The sequence below is a fragment of the Dermacentor albipictus genome, chromosome 2 (assembly GCF_038994185.2).
Source record: "Dermacentor albipictus isolate Rhodes 1998 colony chromosome 2, USDA_Dalb.pri_finalv2, whole genome shotgun sequence".
In the NCBI taxonomy this organism is placed as follows: Eukaryota; Metazoa; Arthropoda; class Arachnida; order Ixodida; family Ixodidae; genus Dermacentor; species Dermacentor albipictus.
In genome coordinates, this window is record NC_091822.1 from 20568134 (window position 1) to 20587375 (window position 19242).

Consider the following 19242-nt stretch of genomic DNA (forward strand, 5'->3'; position numbering starts at 1 on the left):
TTGTCGATGAGGCTTGTGTGGTCTGATTGCATGCGTGATGCGAATTGTGTAGAACTTTCCGGAAAACACGTGGGCACCAGCGATTACTCTGGAGCCTTCGATGGTTCACGCATAAAATCTCACGCGCTTCACCACTGATCAGATTTTTGAGGATCACCGACTGTGTTCGCCGATGTCGCCGTTCTTTAAGTGCAGCTTGTTTTTGAAGACACAAGTTCAGCACATAAAACGCCAGTTTCCTCATTCCCAGTTTTCCTGCTTTCTTCACTGTCACTACTGCGTGGTAATATTGTCACGTACGAGTTGGTGCCGCTGCGGACAGAATGACGTTGGGAGGTCAAGAGAAGGTTTAGGTGTCTGGAAGATCGGTAGATGGTATTTTCTCGGCCACAGAGCTACAACCTTGTAAATGTATATATTGTAAATACATATATTTTCTCCCCATAACATTTTGGTGGACGTGCAGGGTAATCTCGGCACAAGCCGGCCCTGGAACTTCGCAGTGGCTGTTTTATCGGTTTCACTGTTATGGCTACTGATGCTGCCTCCACCGCTCAGACACCAGTGGAAGTATTGCTAACCAGGCTACGTCACCAGGGAATCTGCATCAGCACTGGCAAGGTCGACATTGAAGACTGGCTGACGTCGTATCAGACTTTGGTGAGCACAACAAGTGGAATGCCACACTTTTTCTGGCCAACGTGATCTTTGAATTGGGAGAAACCGGGAATGTATGGTTCGAGGCGCATGAAGCCGACGTAAGAAGCTAGGACTGCTGCAAGGAAAAGCTACGCGGTCTTTCCAGAACATCTGTGGGACGTCACATGGAGGCCGAGCAAGAGCTTGCGTCTCGTGCCTAGACATCAATCGAATTGTACGTCGCATATATTCAATATGTTCTAGCTCTCTATCATAAAGTGGACGCGGACATGCTGGAGGCCGATGAGGTTGGACACATCTTGAAGGGCATCGCGGACAATTCGTTCAACCTCCTGCTTTGCAGGAACTGCTCAGTGGTTGAGTCCATCGATAAGGACTGCCGGAATTTTTAGCAAGCGAAAAGCAAATGCATTCTGCAACGCTTCGACCGACTTCCGGATACGGCTGCCACTTCCTCCTGATACTTCCCTCCGGTGTCGCATAATTACCCTCGGTGTCACATTCACCTTCATCGCCAAGCTTGACACAGGTCATCCGTCGCGAACTGTAAGCTATGGCTCCAAAGTTCTCACTCTCCCCACATGCATGACAGCATGACCATCTCGCTCACTCAAGCTGTTATCGACCAAGAAGTTGCAAACATGGACATGCAGTCTGCCGTCCGCCCACGTCCCTTCCCGACCGCTCCTGTCATTCCCTCTGCTGCACCTCAAGAGTCATTCCCAGATCAATATCGGAACCCCTCTGAGTGGTCAACACCGGATAACAGGCCAGTCTGCTTTGCTTGCTCCCAAGCCAGTCACATCTGCCTCCACTGCCGTAGTAGCCGCTGGTACTACTCACCTCGACCATATGCTGATCGCCGCTTCAACCTAGACCCTCGGCCTCTGTCGCCCATCTCTGAACCATACCATGCCTGCCCTCCCTCTCGGGGAAACACCACTAGCTCCTCACCCTCGCCGGAACACCGTCAGTCCGGTTCGCCTAAACATCGATGAAACGCAGCCTCCGAAGGGAGGCTGCATTGACGGCTCGGACTACGAAACCTCTGCTGTCCCCTGCTGCTCCACCAAATCTTGGTAAAATCTTCGTTGATGATGTACCCGTTAAAAGCATCATGGATACTGGCGCTCAGGTGTCGGTTATGCGACCAGGTCTTAGTAGCCATCTCCCTAAAGTCGCGACACCTGTCGAGTCACCTGCCGTTCGAGTAGCTAATGGCATTACAACAGCCGTGATGAGAATGGGTGCTATCTGTGTTACCATTGCCGGCCGTCCAGTGTTAGCCCTGTTCACTGTACTGGCCGAGTTTCCTAACGAAGTGATCTTGGAGTGGACTTTCTGACTGCCCATTCAGCACGTACTCACTGTGGAAACGCACCCTTCCCTTTGAATTGCCCCGCTTCTCTTATCACCCGACCGACAACCACAAGTCCTGGCTTCTTTCTACTGAATTTCTTCGACTGCAACCTGATGCTGCGACTTACGTCCTCATGTCGCCTTCTCCGCCACATAGAGATGTTCCATACGTGGTACCCCAACTTTGCGACGTCTTCCTGGCACGTCAAATAGCACTACCAAGCTCAATTGTAATTCTTGTCAACAATCGAGCGTGGCCGGGCGTCCAATGTTAGCCCTGTTCACTGTACTGGCCGAGTTTCCTAACGAAGTGATTCTTGGAGTCGACTTTCTGACTGCCCATTCAGCACGTACTCACTGTGGAAACGCACCCTTCCCTTTGAATTGCCCCGCTACTCTTATCACCCGACCGATAACCACAAGTCCTGGCTTCTTTCTACTGAATTTCTTCGACTGCAACCTGATGCTGCGACTTACGTCCTCATGTCGCCTTCTCCGCCACTTATGGATGTTCCATACGTGGTACCCCAATTTTGCGACGTCTTCCTTGCACGTCAAAAAGCACTACCAAGCTCAATGGTAATTCTTGTCAACAATCGAGCGTGGCTTCCACTTCTGAACTTTGGTCCGTGTCTGCAAGTGCTTCCTCAGGGTGTGTCTCTCCCTGTGCTGTCTCCTTTGGAAGACTGTGGAGTAGCTGCGCTTGCACCGAAACCATGACTAGACATTGCTGCAGTTTCTACCTCTCCTACTTCACGCAACGACAAGTTTATTCTAATGATAGCTACTGATCTACGACCTCCTCACGCTGATTCCATTCGCTGCATTCTGATGCCCTATAAAGGCGTCTTTGATTTCGGCAATCGCCCGCTTGGTCGAGCCCGTATCGTCACCCATCCCACTGACACTGGTGACGCTCCTCTTATACACCGGAGGCCCTACCGTGTGTCTGCGGCTCAACGCCGGGTGATCCAAACCGAGGTGGAAAAAATGCTTTCCAAAGGTATTCTCGAGCCTCCCTGCAGTCCATGGGCGCCAGTTGTCGTTTTGGTAAAAAAAACCCAATGCCTGGAGATGTTGTATCGATTACTGTCACCTCAATTAGCGTGCCCAAAAAGGACGTGTATCCGCTTGCGCGTATTGATGACGCGCTGGACTGCTTACATGGCGCCAGTTATTTTTCACCGATTGATTTGAGCTCTGGCTGCTGACAAACCGCAGTGGATGAACGAGATTGCAAAAAGACCACCTGCGCCACTACAGATGGTCTCTACCAATTTAAAGTGATTGCTTTCGGACTGTATAATGCCCCTGCTACTTTCGAGCGCATGATCTTCTCTCTTCTGCATGGATTCAACTGGACAACATGCCTCTGCTACCTTGATAACATCATCGCTTTTCATCGACGTTTAAGAACCGCCTCCACCGGCTCTCAGCTATCCTTGCTGTCTTTCGACGAGCTCGCCTTCAACTCAATTCTGCAAAATGTCATATCAGCCACCGCCAAATACAAGTAATCAGTTACTTTGTATATGCTGCTGGCGTGCAGCCTGATCCTGATAAAGTTCATGCCGTTGGTGAGTTTCCACTTCCACGTCTTCTACCGACGTCCGAATCTTCCTACGGCCGTTTTCCTATTTTCGGCGATTTATCTAGAAGTTAGCTCAAATCGCTCGTCTTCTCATAGATCTCCTTAAAAAGGACACCAATTCTCGTTGGGGACCCGACCAGGCTGCAGCATTTTTACCGCTTATCAGTCGCCTTATCAAACCGCCCGTGTTGGGCATATTGATCCACATGCCTACAGAGAAATTCGCACAGATGCAAGCGGCCATTGCATCGGCGCTACCTTGGCCGCACGACAGCGAGACACCATTCGCGTGATCACGTTTGCTAGAAGTGTTCTTTCAACACCACAGCGCAACTACTCGATAACAGAACAGGAATGCTTGGCCCTTGTTTGGTACATTGCTAAGTTCCGCCCATATCTGTTCGGTCGACATTTCACTGTCGCGGCAGATCATCATGCGTTACCTTGGCTATCCTCCCTCAGAGACCCAACAGGCCGTCTTAGCCGCTGAGCTTTACGCATGGAAGAGTCCTACAAATCTGGGCGGCTACATAAGGACACCGACTGCCTCTCCCGCTATCCCGTCAACCCACCCGATGGTACCGAAACCGATACAGATACCTGCGCTTTCTCGATGCCCTACTTCTCACGAATCGCGATCGAGTAGCGTCGTGATCACTATTCGCGATCCATCATCGAACGCCTTACCTAGGAACTACAGGACGTTTTCCTAGGTATGTTAGTTCAGCAAGACAGTAGCCTATACCGACGCAATATGAATCCACATGGTGCTTAATGGCTTCTCGTAATTCTCCAGCATTTGCGCTCTACAATTCTCTCACAGTTAGACGATGTGCCCACCACTGCTCATTCAAGTGACACCCGCACGTACGACAGTGTGCGCAAGCGATATTTATGGCCTGGGCTATATCACGTTGAGAACTTTGTCAACGCCGCAAGAAGCCTCCATTGTCTCCCGTTTGGTACCTTCAGCCTATAGATATCCCCAGTAAACCATTTTTCCGCGTCGACCTGGTCCTCCTTGGCCCATTCTTACTTATTTCTCGGGCAACAAGTGGGTGGTCGTTGCGACGGACTATACCACGCGTTATGCCATAACGCGGGCCCTCCCTACGAGCTGAGCAACTGATGTGGCTGATTTTCTTCTCCATGAAGTCATCCTACATCAATGTGCTCCACGTCAGCTACTCACTGATAGAGGCAGGGGTTTTCTTAAAAATGTTGTCGTCGACCTTCTTTGCTCTTGCTCAACGTCCCAAAAGTTTACGACGGCTTTCCACCCACAGACCAACGGAGCGTCTCAACCGTACAGTCACAGACATGCTCTCCGTGTACCGGGATTGGGACTGCACTTCACCTTTCTTGACGTTTGCATACAATTCGTCACGTTAAAATACTAGTGGTTATTCGTCTTTCTATCTACTGCATGGCCGTGACCCACTCCTTCGTCTTGACTAGCTGCTTCCTTTTTATGCCAACGCTACCACGTTAAATGCTCATGATGACATTGTTTGCGCGGCCGCATGACGTCGCATTGCCCGTGAGCGTCTTCTGGCGTCTCAGACTATCAAAAAGGACCGTTACGACAGTCGTCATCGGGACGCTCATTCGAGCCCTGGGTCACTTGTCCTGCTTTGGGGACTCTCCCGTAGCATCGGCCTAACGCGGCACGTCGGGCCATACCGAGATCTTAGCCGCATCGCATATGAGATATCAACTGCAACTTAGATGTATTCTACCTCACCAATAACTGATATCGTGCATGTTTCGCGACTAAAGCCGTGTAACTTGCACACTGATTTGACACCCTAAGAAGCATCGAGACGATCCTTCTGCCACCGAGGCTTAATGCCACGTACGAGTTTGTGCGGCAGTGGACACAAGGACGTTGGAAGGTGAAGCAGAGGTTGAAGTATATCGAAGATCGGTAGATGGTGTTACCCTAGCCACTGAGTTACAACCTTGTAACTGTATATATTGCAAATACTGCGAGACAGCTGTGAAGCCTCGACGGTTCATTTAGCAGGTCGCGCGTTGAAGACGATGGCGCTGGCCGTGATGATGAATATATATAGATGAAGAAGATGAAGGGGTAATATAATGCTCACAGAAATTCCCCCGCGCGTGGAAGCAGCCAACCTGGCCCCTGGTTACTGCGGCAAACGCCATATGAAAGGCTTTAAACGCGAAACATGGACAATCTCGGTGGCACTGCAGCGGCCGCCCAAAGGCGGAACAACTGGAGTGGCACGATAGTTAACTGGCAAAGTCTGTTTCAGAAACATGTAGGACCCGATAAAACGGGAAAGGAAACGTCGAGGATAGTGATCGGTTGACGACCATACACAAGCAAAAAGGGCGAGTACCCCGGAGTGCGTTGGACGGCCGTGTTGTATGCGAAAGTGACGAATGGTGGAATGACATCCCGGTTCGTGTGGTCAGGCTTGATGTACACTGATATCATGTCAGACACCGTGCCATCAGTGCTCTGTGAGACCATTAGTTTGAGGCTGGTAGCTGGAAGTCGTTTTATGGATATTGGACGCACAGAGAACATCGTCGAAAAGTTTAGACAGAAAGGACCTGCCGCTGTCACTCAAAAGGACACGTGGGGCTCCGTGCCGTAAAAAGATGGCTTCCAAGAAAAAGGCACCAACCTCCTCTGCGGATCCCGAAGGTAACGCGGCTTTTTCATATTACCGTGTCAAGTCGTCTACAGCTGTGATGATACATCATTTACCGCCAATACTTAAGGGTAGCGGTCCATAGAGGTCGATACCAATGACTGGGAAAGGAGCTTCAGGACACGGGACACGTTGGAGCAGTCTAGCCGGAGGTGAGGTCAGTCATTGGCGGTGTTGGCAGAGCGGAAAGGAAGCCACGTATTTCGCTACGCTGGTTGCAAGTCCAGGCCAAGAGAAGCGGCTGCGAATTCGCTCATAGGTTTTATGGAAACCAAAGTGACCGGCGGTGGTATCGTCGTGAATGGTCTCCAATATCTGGGCCCGAAGTTATCGGGGAACAACAGGAACCCAACGGTGTTTTTCGAAATGAAGCACGTACCGGTATAATATCGAATTTTTGATGTTGAAGTTCTTCAACTGCCGACGGAACCGAGCGAAAGGTGTGCGAGATGATCCGTGAATACCTTGCATAACGGAGTGCCAGTAGTAATTACGTTGGAAGCAGGCAATCGTATGAGAATGGCTGCATGGGAGCCGGTCGAGAGCTGCGAGTAAAGGGCATGCAGGCGACGCGTCCTGCGGTTTCCGCACGGAAGGTGGTAAGGAAGTAGTGTTTGAAGACGGTGGTAGGGGACAACGAGAAAAAGCATCGGGCTCCTGGTGTTTCTTTCCAGACTTGTAGGTGACGTCGAAGTCATATTCTTGTCAGCGATGTATCCGACGGCCGAGACGTCCCGGTAAATTCTTTAGCGTCTCCAAACAGCACAAGCCGTGCAGATAAGGCCGCATGCGATTTTCGGACGGGCCAAACAAAGCGAGACATTCTGGCTCGGTAATGGTACAATTTTTCTTAGCAGCTGTTAGCGTGCAACTTGCGTATGCAACCACACATTCTTCAGAATTTTGCTGACGTTGCAAAAGAACAGCGCCGATACCGTGGCCGCTGGCGTCAGTATGTAGAAGAGTGGGTGCGGTGTTGTCGAAATCACAAAGCACAGGTTCAGACGTGAGGGCATGCTTGAGGGCGTCAAAATCAGTTTGGCATTCGTCCACCCATGCGTAGGGAGCTCCAGAAGGAAGGAGTTGATGGAGTGGCGCCGCAATGGTGGCAAGGTTACGTATGAAGCGCCGGAAACGCGAAGCTAGGCCAAGGAAGCTACGCAAGTCTTTGGCGCGTTGGGGCCTGGAGAAACGAAGGACAGCGGTAATCTTATCGGGGTCGGGTCGAAGGCCCTCCTCACTGACAAAGTGTCCGAGTAATTTAATGGTTTTGCTGGCGAAGAGGCACTTTTTTGTATTCAGCTGAAGGCCACCAGCTGAGAGGCATGTCACGACTTCGTCGAGGCGCTGCAAGAGCTGATTGAAGGTCGACTAAAATATGATGATGTCGTCAAGGTGGCATAAGGATGTCTTCCACTTTAGGATCCGCAGTACGGTGTCACTCATCCGCTCAATTGCGGCGGGAACATTACACAGGCCAAAAGGCATTACGTTAAATTCGTAAAGTCCATCGGGTGTGGCAAAGGCGGTTTTTTTCTTGTCAGCTTCGTTCGTTGGGATCTTCCAGTATGCGGAGCATAGATCAACGCAGGAGAAATACTACCCGCCTTCTAATGAATCTAACGCATCATGGATTCGGAGCAGTGGATATACATCCTTACGGGTTATTTTGTTCAAGGCACGGTAGTCTAGGTAAAATTGCACTGATTCGTCTTTACTATGCACCAAAACGACAGGTGATGACCAAGGGCTTGAGTAAGGGCGGTTTATGCTAAGTTTCAGCATGTCAGCAACTTGGGTATCAATGATCTGGCGTTCAGCGGAAGAAACGCGATATGGCCGCTGGCGCATGACGGAAGTTCCATCTGTGTATATGCGATGAGCCGTAGTAGAAGTCTGTCCCAGAAGAGGAGAGTGGACTTTGGAGTCTTTATGCTTGGATAACAATGCCAGTAACTCGCCCGTCTGCTGTGGCATTAGGTCGGAGCTGATGGTACTAGCGAGAACAGAAGCAGGGACCGTATCTATAGCTGTGGGTGGTTCTGAAACAGCAGTACTTGAGGTATGCACAGAGACAGGCTGAGTTTCCAAGACGTACATGAGAACGGCGCATTTAGGAAGCAGGACTGGCTCAGGGGTTGTGATCAGTACAGACAAAGTGGCCGTGCCGTTGGTGAAGCGAACAAGGCTGGGTGCCAGAGCAATCCCTTTGGATAGGCAACGGGCTGATGGTACAACTAAAACGTCACCATCGGTTATGTCAGAGTTAACTACAAGGTGTTGTTCACGGCCAGGTGGCACCATAGAATCGTCAGCAGTTCGTAAGCAAAGGCACGGTTCGTGCACGTCGTCTAAATGGTCGGTCTCTGTCGAGTTAAGGAGGCGTTGACGGCACAAAATGAAAGCAGACGCCGAAGAGAGAATTCACACCCTTGTATAAGCATGTGAGTAGAGGAAATCAACACTGCGAACTCTATGTGGTGGCGTATCCCGTCGACCGAAACTCGAAGGGTGCATTACGCCGATGGCCGAATCACAGCATTGTTTGCACTACGAAAAAGAGCTGCATTGTAAGGTGTAGTAAGTTTGCGTAGACGAGAGCACAAGCCAGCGTGAAAAATAGAAATAGCTGCTCCCGTATCAGTCAGTGCTAGAACTGGTACACCTTCTACACACACGAATAAATGATTGGCCAGGCACGCTGGAGGGACTGCTTTCTGGGCGAGCCATGCAGCTTTCCCTCGAAAAACTGCACCGTCTAGTTTTCCGATCGGTAGTCAGGAATTGGGGTGGCCGGTTGCAGGGGTGATGTGGAGCGTCGGAGAGGGGAGGGCGAACGGCGGCGCCCTGGACAGTACCTGCGAGGCACTTCGGCAGGTGGAGAAATTTCGCATGGGGAAAGCCGGCGCTTGTAGGAACTCTGAGGAAGCAACGGGTCTCTCTCATAAATATCTTTGCCACGGCGTTCACCCTGCTTCCGTCTTCGGCAAAAACGCGATATATACCTGCGAATACTGCAATAATAACAAATGGGGCGGGGCGTAGGCCGAGCAGCTGAAGACGATGACGCTGGCCATGATTATGAATATATACAGGTGAAGAACATGAAGGGGTAATATAATGCTCACAATACATATATTTCCTCGCCGTAGCAGTATGTACGTGTGTTCTGTAAAAATAAAGCAGTTGCGAGTGGCGGTCTTTGCAGTTGTGCTCTCTTGCGTGCTTTGCGTTGTTCTTTGGCGCCTTAAAATAGTTATAAGGAATCGATATCTACTTGTCTAACAAGAAGTGCTCTTAAGATATGAAGATCTATCCGAAATTCCGAGGTGGCTGGAAGTGCGGCCTCTAGGCTGGTACAAGATACCACTAGCTGTCATATACGATCGGTTTAGGCTGCAGTTCTCTTTCATCCGCCTCTAGAATTGTGCCTACTATCCTTGCGGATAGCGAGCGCGCCATCCTAAAGCAGTTAACTCTCACTGAAGTCATGGAAAGCGAGAGATAAGTAAGCCCATACAGACAGGGCATGAAGAGGAACTTCTGCACGAAGCGACACAGCGATACACCACATATAGAAGTGAAGGACAGCGTCCTAGTCACGAAACGACTTGCAACTAATAACATTACGTTTTATGCACGCTTTCCATGCGCACAACGGCTCACAGTGCGGTGTCTTGAAGGTTATTTCGTACCTAGGAGGCACTGGTCAAATAGAGTGCGCCTCAGTCGGAAACGTATTGAAGTATAACACCAGGAAGCGTTAAAGAAAGAAGCCGGGATGGATTAAGCCGACTGCGTCTGGAATGTGAAGGAGGAGGAAGCAGAGAAAGGCGCAGAAGAAGAGAGGTTGGCGGAGAATAAGATTAAATGACAGACAACACCCGTCTTACCGAAGTTATGGCTTGTAGTTAGCTATTTTACCCGGACAACTACAACACTGTCTTTGACACAGTTAACAATCGGTCATGCGGCAAAGAGCAATAAAGGTCTTGAATATTCATACTAAAGTCAGCACAACTGCAGGGATTCTCCTCTGGTAGAAAGTGAACTTGCACCTGCAAGTCACGCATGCGAAAAGGGTCCGAGAAAGTCAGTGTTAAGCAGTTCTGCATGTAACAGCGATTTGCCAGGTCCCTTTCGCCGAAGCAATTGCTTGAAAAGAAAGCTTTTGAGTGTGAGTTTTGGTGGAAAAAAATAACTGTTCAATGATCTTATCCAGACCATGTCTTAATTGGAGGTCTACAGCGCGTTGCTTAAGTGCGGATAGCTTGAGTTTTACAGTCTGAAAGTTTTTAATTGCTGGCAATGCTCTTCTTAGAACTTGCTGTGTGGCATAATTACAAAATACCGTTCCTTATCTCATAATATGAACCAAACTTCTCTCTTTACCAATTATTGACTAAAGGGCGCATAGCATCAGACGCCTTAATTTTCATATGAGGTACCTTGATGCTAGCAATGCAGCCTGACAATCTGAAATACAGCACGTGGGTCCTTCTTCAGAGATAAATCTAGTGATTCAGGCTTAAAACGTCCACAGATTCCACGTTAGGCTTTAAAGGTGTCCTGCGCAAGGTCATCTTCCGGGGCTAAACAGTGAACGTGTAGACATTTCTGGTAAAGCCTTAGCGGGCACCAGGATTCATCGAAGAGCACAGCAAATATCTTCTTAGCATGGCGACCTGCCGATGTTTGCAGAAATCAGCACACAATGTGAACTTCTATGGCAGACACGGTTCCGGGTAAATTTCGACCTGGTCCCAGCTTGCAACAAACAGATAAGACTTATCGAAGATAAAGATGTAGGATTGTACTAGTAAGTAGGATCACATGGATAGGAGCTCAGAGTGCCAGAATGTAAAGTTACCACTACAAGAACTTGAGCTAGTTGGTAAGGATTCATCGTGAAGGAACGTAAAGCATGCAGACACAACACAACCAGACAACACAACCAGCTACCACCTACTGCCTACTTATTTACGCATGATCGTGTATCGTAGCGCCACCTGTCAAACAAGCACACGTGGGGCCCTACGCGAGACAAGTGTTTAGGCAATTCATTTCTTTTTTATGGAAGTTAATCGCAGGCTGGCTCAGGCATGCGCTTCCATTGCTATAGACATGCAAGGCCTCGATCACTGAACGCGTTTTTTTCGTTCTTGTGCCTGTATAAAACAGCGCATGCACAGAATTTTGGCCTAAATTTACAACCTCGACAGTCTAAAGAAAGACTGAATGGTGGTGCTCCAGTTGACGGCTTTTTATACTCCATTAGTCACTGATTAGCATAACGGCCTCTTTGCCCTACGTAGAAGCGGCTGCTACTTATAGGAACTCTACCCACCATGTATAATGCTGCGAACTGGGCGTGCCGGTTAATATTTGAACACGCGGCAGCGCAATAAAAAAGAAAGAGAAAGACGGGGAAGAGACGACAAAGACGAGGGCTGAACTTTCAGCAGATTTTATTGTTAACATTCGCGAATAGATACACGATGTCCGAGGCCAGGTGATGACCTGCCCATACGTAAATATGCCAGCTTTGTCTGAAAACGTGATGGATACCATGCTGGCACATCCCTCCCCATGTCTATGAATCAGTTAATATTCTGCGATGTCCCATGTACACGCGTTTTCATCACTTGGTAATGGAGGTTCAGCACAATGCCTTGGCGGGTTAGTTGGCTAGGCTAGGCGGGCGTTATTCTGCGCTAAACAAGTAATTATGCATAATGGAGGTGTTTTTAAGGTCTGCGAACAGTCCTTGCAAGTAAAGGAAAGGCTTGCCAGATAACTTAAGAAATTGTTTTCTTCACCCGCATTTTTGCGTTCTTTGCGTGCGCTCTCAACCAGCCGTGCACTCTTAACCTTAACCTTCCTCTATTGCAATAACAGCCCCCCCCCCCTTTCTACAGCAGCGTCTTCGGCGCATTTTAACCCATTAAAGACCAGCGTGACCATATGGTTACGTTAGTCTTCACAGTGGATTTCAATTAATTAGGGTTAACAAAGCGGCACCAAAATTGCCTTTGACATGCCGTTTGACAGATTAGCGTTCCCTTTATGGATACCAAGTGGCAGCAGCTGTCAGTCGTTTTGTGGAAGCCCCTCGCAAAGGCGGGAATAAGTGTTGCTCTGCGAGTAGCGTTGCCATGCATCGCTCCAAGGGTTAAGTGTGTTTTTTTTTTCACTAATTGTTTAAGCAACAGTCAGATATCCCTGCCTCAGTATTGACCTTTGAATATGTGACCTTCGATGAGCATTTGTGAAAGATGAATGTTTGATTTATCCATGAACGAACGTGTTATCTTGCGCGTTGCCATATGGTCACGCTGGGCCTTTAGGCTACCGAACTTTTTATTTTCGTAACTGCATTCTCATCTCTCGCACGTCTGCTGCCGCGTTCTCGCAGTGGTTATTTTTTTATTTTATTGTTTGAATAGGTTGATGTTGCAAAAAATAGCGAAGATAGTCGTAGAGGAAGATGACGTCGTGTCAGTGATTTATATCGAGCCGCCAGAGGCTAGCACCTATTCGGATGAAGACTCAGGTGGGCTCATTGACAATCTAAGCAGGTGGCAGCTGTGAGCTGGCGAAACTCGGAAAGCCTATTCGCTTCGGGTATAAAGTATGGTGCCTAAATGCCACTAACAGATACCTTGCAAACTTCAAAGTGTATCAAGGCAAGCAGGGGAGATCCCAGAACATCTCAAAAATATGAAAAGGACTTCGGAAGAGCAGTGGCGCCACTTCTTCAAATGGTGGAAGAACTCGCAGCAGAGACGCACGACCTTCCTTTCTTTTTATATTTTCACAATTTATTCACAAGCATGAAGCTACTCAGGCACCTCAAGGCACAGGGCTACGAAGGCACGGGAACAGTGAAGCAGAACCGTGTTCCCCAAAGATTCAAGTGCCAACCTCGCGGGCACGAAGATCCCGTGCTGAGCGACAATGGGATAATTGCTGTCCGCTGGATGGACGATTCTGTACTAGCTATCGTAAGCACTATTCACGGCGTGAGCCAATGTCATCTGCAGACAGGTACTCTCGTGTTGAGAAGAAGCGAATCACGGTGGCCCGTCCGAACACTGTTGCTCAGTACAAGTTTTATAGGAGGCACGGACCAGATGGATGCAAATGTAGGCGCCTATAGGATTGCAATCCGTAGCAAAAAGTGTTGGCGGCCGATTTTCACTTGACTTTGTAATGTATATATCAGCAACGCTTGGGCGCTAATTCGTAGCACAGGGCTCAACGTCACGCAGGTGAACTTCCGCAGGCAAATTGCGCAATGCTACCTCATGCGATGGGACAATAAGCCTAGAGCACCTGGTCAACGCAGAATCCCTAAGACTGGTGATGTCCTGAATGGTAGGCAGTATGACCAAGCGGCCCACTTTGTTGCAACAATACCTAATGGCAAGAGGTGGAGGTGTGCATGAGATAATTGCAACAGCGCGGTGCACACACAATGCACAAAGTATGAGGTCGGCATGTGTATTCCGTGATTTAAACCATATCACACTAAATAAGTGCTCGACTATTTGCTATGTATCTTTTTCGTGATATTTCATGGCATGAAATAAATGTTTTTATTTTGCGTATTTTGCTGTAGCGCAAGAGCCCAGTGTGACCAAATGGTCACGGCTATATTTCAAAAGCTATTTAGGCAAGAGTAATAAATTCTTGCATGTGAGTTATGAGTATATAGGTAAGCTAATATATTAGATTTATTTCAAGATAGCAAGAAAAAAACGAAACCGGTCCCTAATGGGTTAATATGGAAGAAGCGTGGTTTCATTCATTCATTCCTATTTTGGCCAACGTACATTTTTCCGCACCGTAAAAAAATTTGGTAAACTACACTTTCTGTACATTCAACAAAAGGCTGCCTGTCCTTTATGCTGCAGCGATGTTGCTGGTTTGTCGCCGGGTTTTTCAGCCTGCAATGCTTTGACAGCTTGTGGGGGGCAGACAACGCGACCTTCACGTCGTAATGATGGGCCACCTTTTTCATAATGTGTGATAGCGTGTGAACACAGCCTATCACAGCTATTTTCTGCCTACGGTGTGCACGAGCTTGACTGGTTTGCAGCTTTGTGCCTGTATCGGACGTGTGTACTGATTATATCAGCGCGGATGCGCATCTGTGATGCGCAGTTGTACAGCGCGCTGCATTCATGTCTTTATAAGCCACGCTCTCAATAAACCTTTGTTCTTTCCTGCACTGACCATGCTGCTGTATACCCGCCGTGGTTGCTCAGTGGCTATGGTGTTAGGCTGCTGAGCACGAGGTCGCGGGATCGAATCCCGGCCACGGCGGCCGCATTTCGATGGGGGCGAAATGCGAAAACACCCGTGTACTTAGATTTAGGTGCACGTTAAAGAACCCCAGGTGGTCGAAATTTCCGGAGTCCTCCACTACGGCGTGCCTCATAATCAGAAAGTGGTTTTGGCACGTAAAACCCCATAATTTAATTTTTTAATGCTGCTGTAAGCGTCGTCTCCCTTGGCACGTTACATGGTGTCAGAAGTGGGATCAGAAGCTGGTGCCAGAAGTTGCTGCGCTGCCTGTCGACACCTGAGGGGAACCGTTCCCGCGAAGAACGCGTTATGGACCTGCTGAAGGCACCACAGCCATTGCGGCTGCCGGGTAACATCACGGAAAACTGGAAGCGTTTCAAGCAGAAATTTGAGTTATTTCTGCAGGCAACGGCGGCAAAGGACCAGCCGAAAACGGAAGCATCGAAGGCAGCCCTCCTGCTGAGCATGGCGGGTGACGACGCGCTGGACGTCTTCAACAACTTCCAGTTCGCGCTGGATGAAGACAAGAACGACTACAGTACAGTGGTGAGAAAATTTGATGCCTATTGTGCCGAAGTGAGCAATGAAGTGCACGAGAGATATGTATTCCGTTCAAGAAAGCAAGCGGAGGGAGAACCATTTGAAAAATTTTTTTCTTGACCTGAAAAAGCAAGCAGCGCAGTGTAATTTTGGCGTTTTGCAAGAATCCATGATAAGGGACCAGATCGTATTTGGCACGCACGATTCTAGACTACAGGAGAAAATGCTTCGTGACAGCCAACTGACTTTGCAAAAAGCAGAGCAAATGTGTAAAGCAGCGGAGACGGCAGCACAACGAAACGAAGTATGGCGTAGCGGGGAAGACAGAGTCGATGCCGTATCGAGGCGCACGGCACCGCCCACAAATGAGCGGAAGCAAGGAAAAGAACAATTTCACTGCCGTAAGTGCAACCGCTGGCATAAACCGAAGCAATGCCCAGCGTTTGGAAAGAGGTGTCGTTTGCGCCAAAACCTGAACCACTTTGCAAGTAGTCGCGCGTCAGCGGTACTCAGCGAAGTCCAAAAACAGCAGGACGAGGACTTCAGCTTTCTCGAAATCACGACATCTAGTCACGAAAGGGATTGGATGGTTAAAGCCCAAGCTCGCAATCGCGAGATAAGCTTTAAAGTGGACACGGGGTCACAGGCAAGCCTGTTCCCCATGTCAATTTACCGCCAACTGAGGGGAGCTGAAGAGTTGAAGCCAACGAATACGATGCTGAGGGCATGTAACGGCGGTACCATAGCGTGCTATGGAACGTCTACGCAGGAAGTAAGGCTTCGTAATACTTCTGCTTCGGTCACATTTTTTGTTGTGAAAAATGGCCGTCAGGCCATACTCGGGCGAGAAGCTAGTGAGGCTTTGGGGCTGGTCCAGCGTAAAGTAGGCGCCGTAGACAAGATTTCCTACGACGGACTTCTCAAGAAATTCAGGCATGTTTTTGAGGGCCTAGGTTGTTTGCAGCAGGCATACAGCATGGTCCTGCAACCTGAAGCGGTGCCAGTCATGCAACCAGCTCGACGAGTTCCTTTGGCACTGGAAGAGCCTCTAAAGAAGGAACTTGAAAGAATGGTGCGTGCGGGCATAATTGTCAAAGTGAACGAGCCTACCGACTGGGCCAGTCCTTTAGTTCTGGCAAAAGAGAAAGATGGCACACTACGCGTGTGCATGGACCCCAGAGCTGTGAACAAGTACATAAAGCGGCAGCATTTCCCGCTTCCTAGGCGCGAAGCTTTGGAAGCCCGTTTAACCAATGCCGCGTACTTCAGCTGTCTTGACGCGAACTCCGGCTATCATCAGATACCGCTTGACGAGCGCACATCTAAGATCTGCACTTTCTCTTCACCGTTTGGGAGATACCGTTTTCTGCGTCTCCCCTTCGGCATTTCGTCCGCACCGGAGGTATTTCAACAAACCATGAGTCAAGTATTCAAGGGCCTACCTGGAGTGCTGGTATACATTGATGACATTTTAGTTTGGGGTTCCAGTAAAAAAGAACACGATGAACGGTTGACAGAAGTGCTTAAGGCTGCCAAGAAAGCAGGATTGACTTTCAACGCGCGGAAATGCAAGTTCGGCGTGAAATCAGTCAAATTCATTGGTGACGTCATAAGCCGAACGGTCATATCGCCTGACCCAAAGCTTATCGAAAGCCTGGCGAACATGCCGACACCAACGTCCAAGACTGACGTCCAGCGGATGCTGGGAGTGCTGAACTATTTCAGCAAATTCGTGCCACGGTTGTCCGAGCGAACGACGCTTTTACGAGAACTTATCAAGTCCCGCGCAGAGTTCCAATGGACAGAAAACCAAAACCACGCGAAAGAGTGGCATATCTTAACGCAAGTTTTGACTACCTCCCCCCTCCTTGCAATCTTTGATCCGCAACGAGAAACTAAGATAACGTGCGACGCATCAAAGGAAGGTATTTGTGCAGCATTATTGCAAGGCTACAATGGTGAATGGCGACCGGTAGCGTATGCATCTAGTGTATTAACCCGAGCCGAGCAAAGCTATGCACAAATTGAAAAGGAGGCACTCGGAATTTGTTTTGGCTGTGAAAGGTTTCATGAGTTTGTGTACGGAAGAAAAGTGCTTATCGAAACAGACCATAAGCCGCTTATGGCGATCGCGCAAAAGGAAATCGCCGACATGCCACCGCGAGTGCAAAGATTCATTTTGCGGCTACTAAAATACAACTGTCTTGCAGTACATTCCCGGGAAACAGCTGGTTCTCGCTGACATGTTGTGACGCTCAACGACTGACCAGGGCAAAATCAAGTTGGCGCTACTTCTGGCACCACCGACGACGTGGAGATCCATGCGGTGCAGTCCTCGGGCTACATGGTCACTTCCGAAACGCAGCGGCTACTGCAGCAAGAAACGTCTCGTGACGTATACTTACAGGCCGTGAGGAAGAGCTTAACAAGCGTAAAGCCGGTGACCGGGGAACTCAAGGCTTTTGCGGAAGAGCTGTCAGTCGTTAATGGAATAGTGTTGAAGGGCTCGAAAGTTGTAATACCGAAGAGTATGCGACAAAGCATCCTGAACAGAATACATGCTGGCCACCTCGGGTTGCAAAAGTGCAAAGAGAGGGCCCGAACTCTTGTATTTTGGCCCGGTCTGAACGGCGAAATAGCTGCCCTAGTAGAAAGCTGAGCATCCTGCCGAAAGTACGCGTACAGGCAACCACATGAACCACTTTTAATGCGGCCAGTTCCAAAATGTGCTTGGTATAGGGTCGGCGTAGATAGCTTTTCTTATGCTGGAAATTCGTACGTAGTTGCTTACGACACCTTTTCAAATTTCCCTGAGGTTGAGAAACTTGACGACACAACTGCAGCAACGACGATCGCAGCCCTTAGCGCCATGTTCGCCAGGTACGGCATACCTGTGGAAGTTTGCACGGATAACGGACCCCAGTTTTCAGGCCATGAATTTGCCAGATTTGCCAAAACATACGACTTCAACCATGTAACCTCCAGCCCCCGTTATCCGCAGTCGAACGGCTTGGCTGAGAAAGGTGTGCAAATCGTAAAGCGCATCCTGAAAAAGACTCGCGAGGCGAGGGAGGACTTCTGGCTGGGTTTACTAGCCTATCGCTCAACACCATTGGAAGATGGGCATTCTCCGGGTGAACTTCTGGAAAGAAGGCGACTTCATTCTAACCTTCCTTACTCTGGTAGGGTGTCCCGGACCCCTGTGAGGAAGCACCACCAAGCCAAGGACGGGAAGCCTTTGCCAATACTGCGCAGAGGCACGAAGGTGAGGCTTCAGGATGCGACTGCGTGGTCCCCTAAAGCGAAGGTCGTTGGTGAAACTGCTCCACGTTCCTATTTTGTACGAACGCAAGATCGACGTGTTCTGCGCCGCAACTGCCGACATCTACTTAAGACGGGTGAACTGTATAGCAGTGAAAGTGATGACGACTGCGAGGAGATTCCACCATGCGAAAGCCCCCGTGCACCGGCGCCTGCAGCACCAGCTGAACCAACAGCGCAAGCCACCGAGACATCTCTACAAACAGCCGTAGGATCAATGCTACCAGCAAGTGACGGCGATCCTTCGCCTGGCATCCAACCGACGCCTGCTACTAGTAGGTCGACTCGTATCGTCCGGCCTCCCCAGAAGCTTCATTATGATGAACATTTTCAGCAAGTGTGATAAGTTTTGGCAAATGTGTATACGTGTCTAAGTCTTTTGTTTGAAGCCCGAGGGAGGATGTATCGGAAGCGTGTACTGATTATATCAGCGCGGATGCGCATCTGTGATGCGCAGTTGTACAGCGCGCTGCATTCATGTCTTTATAAGCCACGCTCTCAATAAACCTTTGTTCTTTCCTGCACTGACCATGCTGCTGTAAGCGTCGTCTCCCTTGGCACGTTACAGTGCCCATATATTTGAGAACGCCCTCCGCGACCGAAATGAGGAGGTTCAGAGGATACCCGGCGCACAGCAGTCTTTCAGATCAGAAACCTTAGCGGCTTTTGTGTTCCGCTGGTAAGCATGAATTCGCAGGATGTAATCCAGGCTGCGGCTGCCACATATCGATTGGGTTGAAGTGCAAGAGCGCCCATGTATTTAGATTTAGGTTGAAG

General features: G+C 49.3%; 1 protein-coding gene and 1 long non-coding RNA gene across 12 annotated transcripts in view; one reads left to right on the forward strand and one right to left on the reverse strand.

The window, feature by feature from the left end:
• Positions 1 to 19242, reverse strand: part of LOC135897954 (neprilysin-1-like) — a 752274-nt gene that overhangs the window by 340166 nt on the left and 392866 nt on the right. The gene's annotated exons all lie outside the window — the stretch shown is intronic.
• LOC135897883 (uncharacterized) lies at positions 14792 to 18994 on the forward strand. The gene is made up of 2 exons (XR_010563183.2): positions 14792 to 15150; positions 17355 to 18994. It is a non-coding gene; the product is annotated as an uncharacterized lncRNA (long non-coding RNA).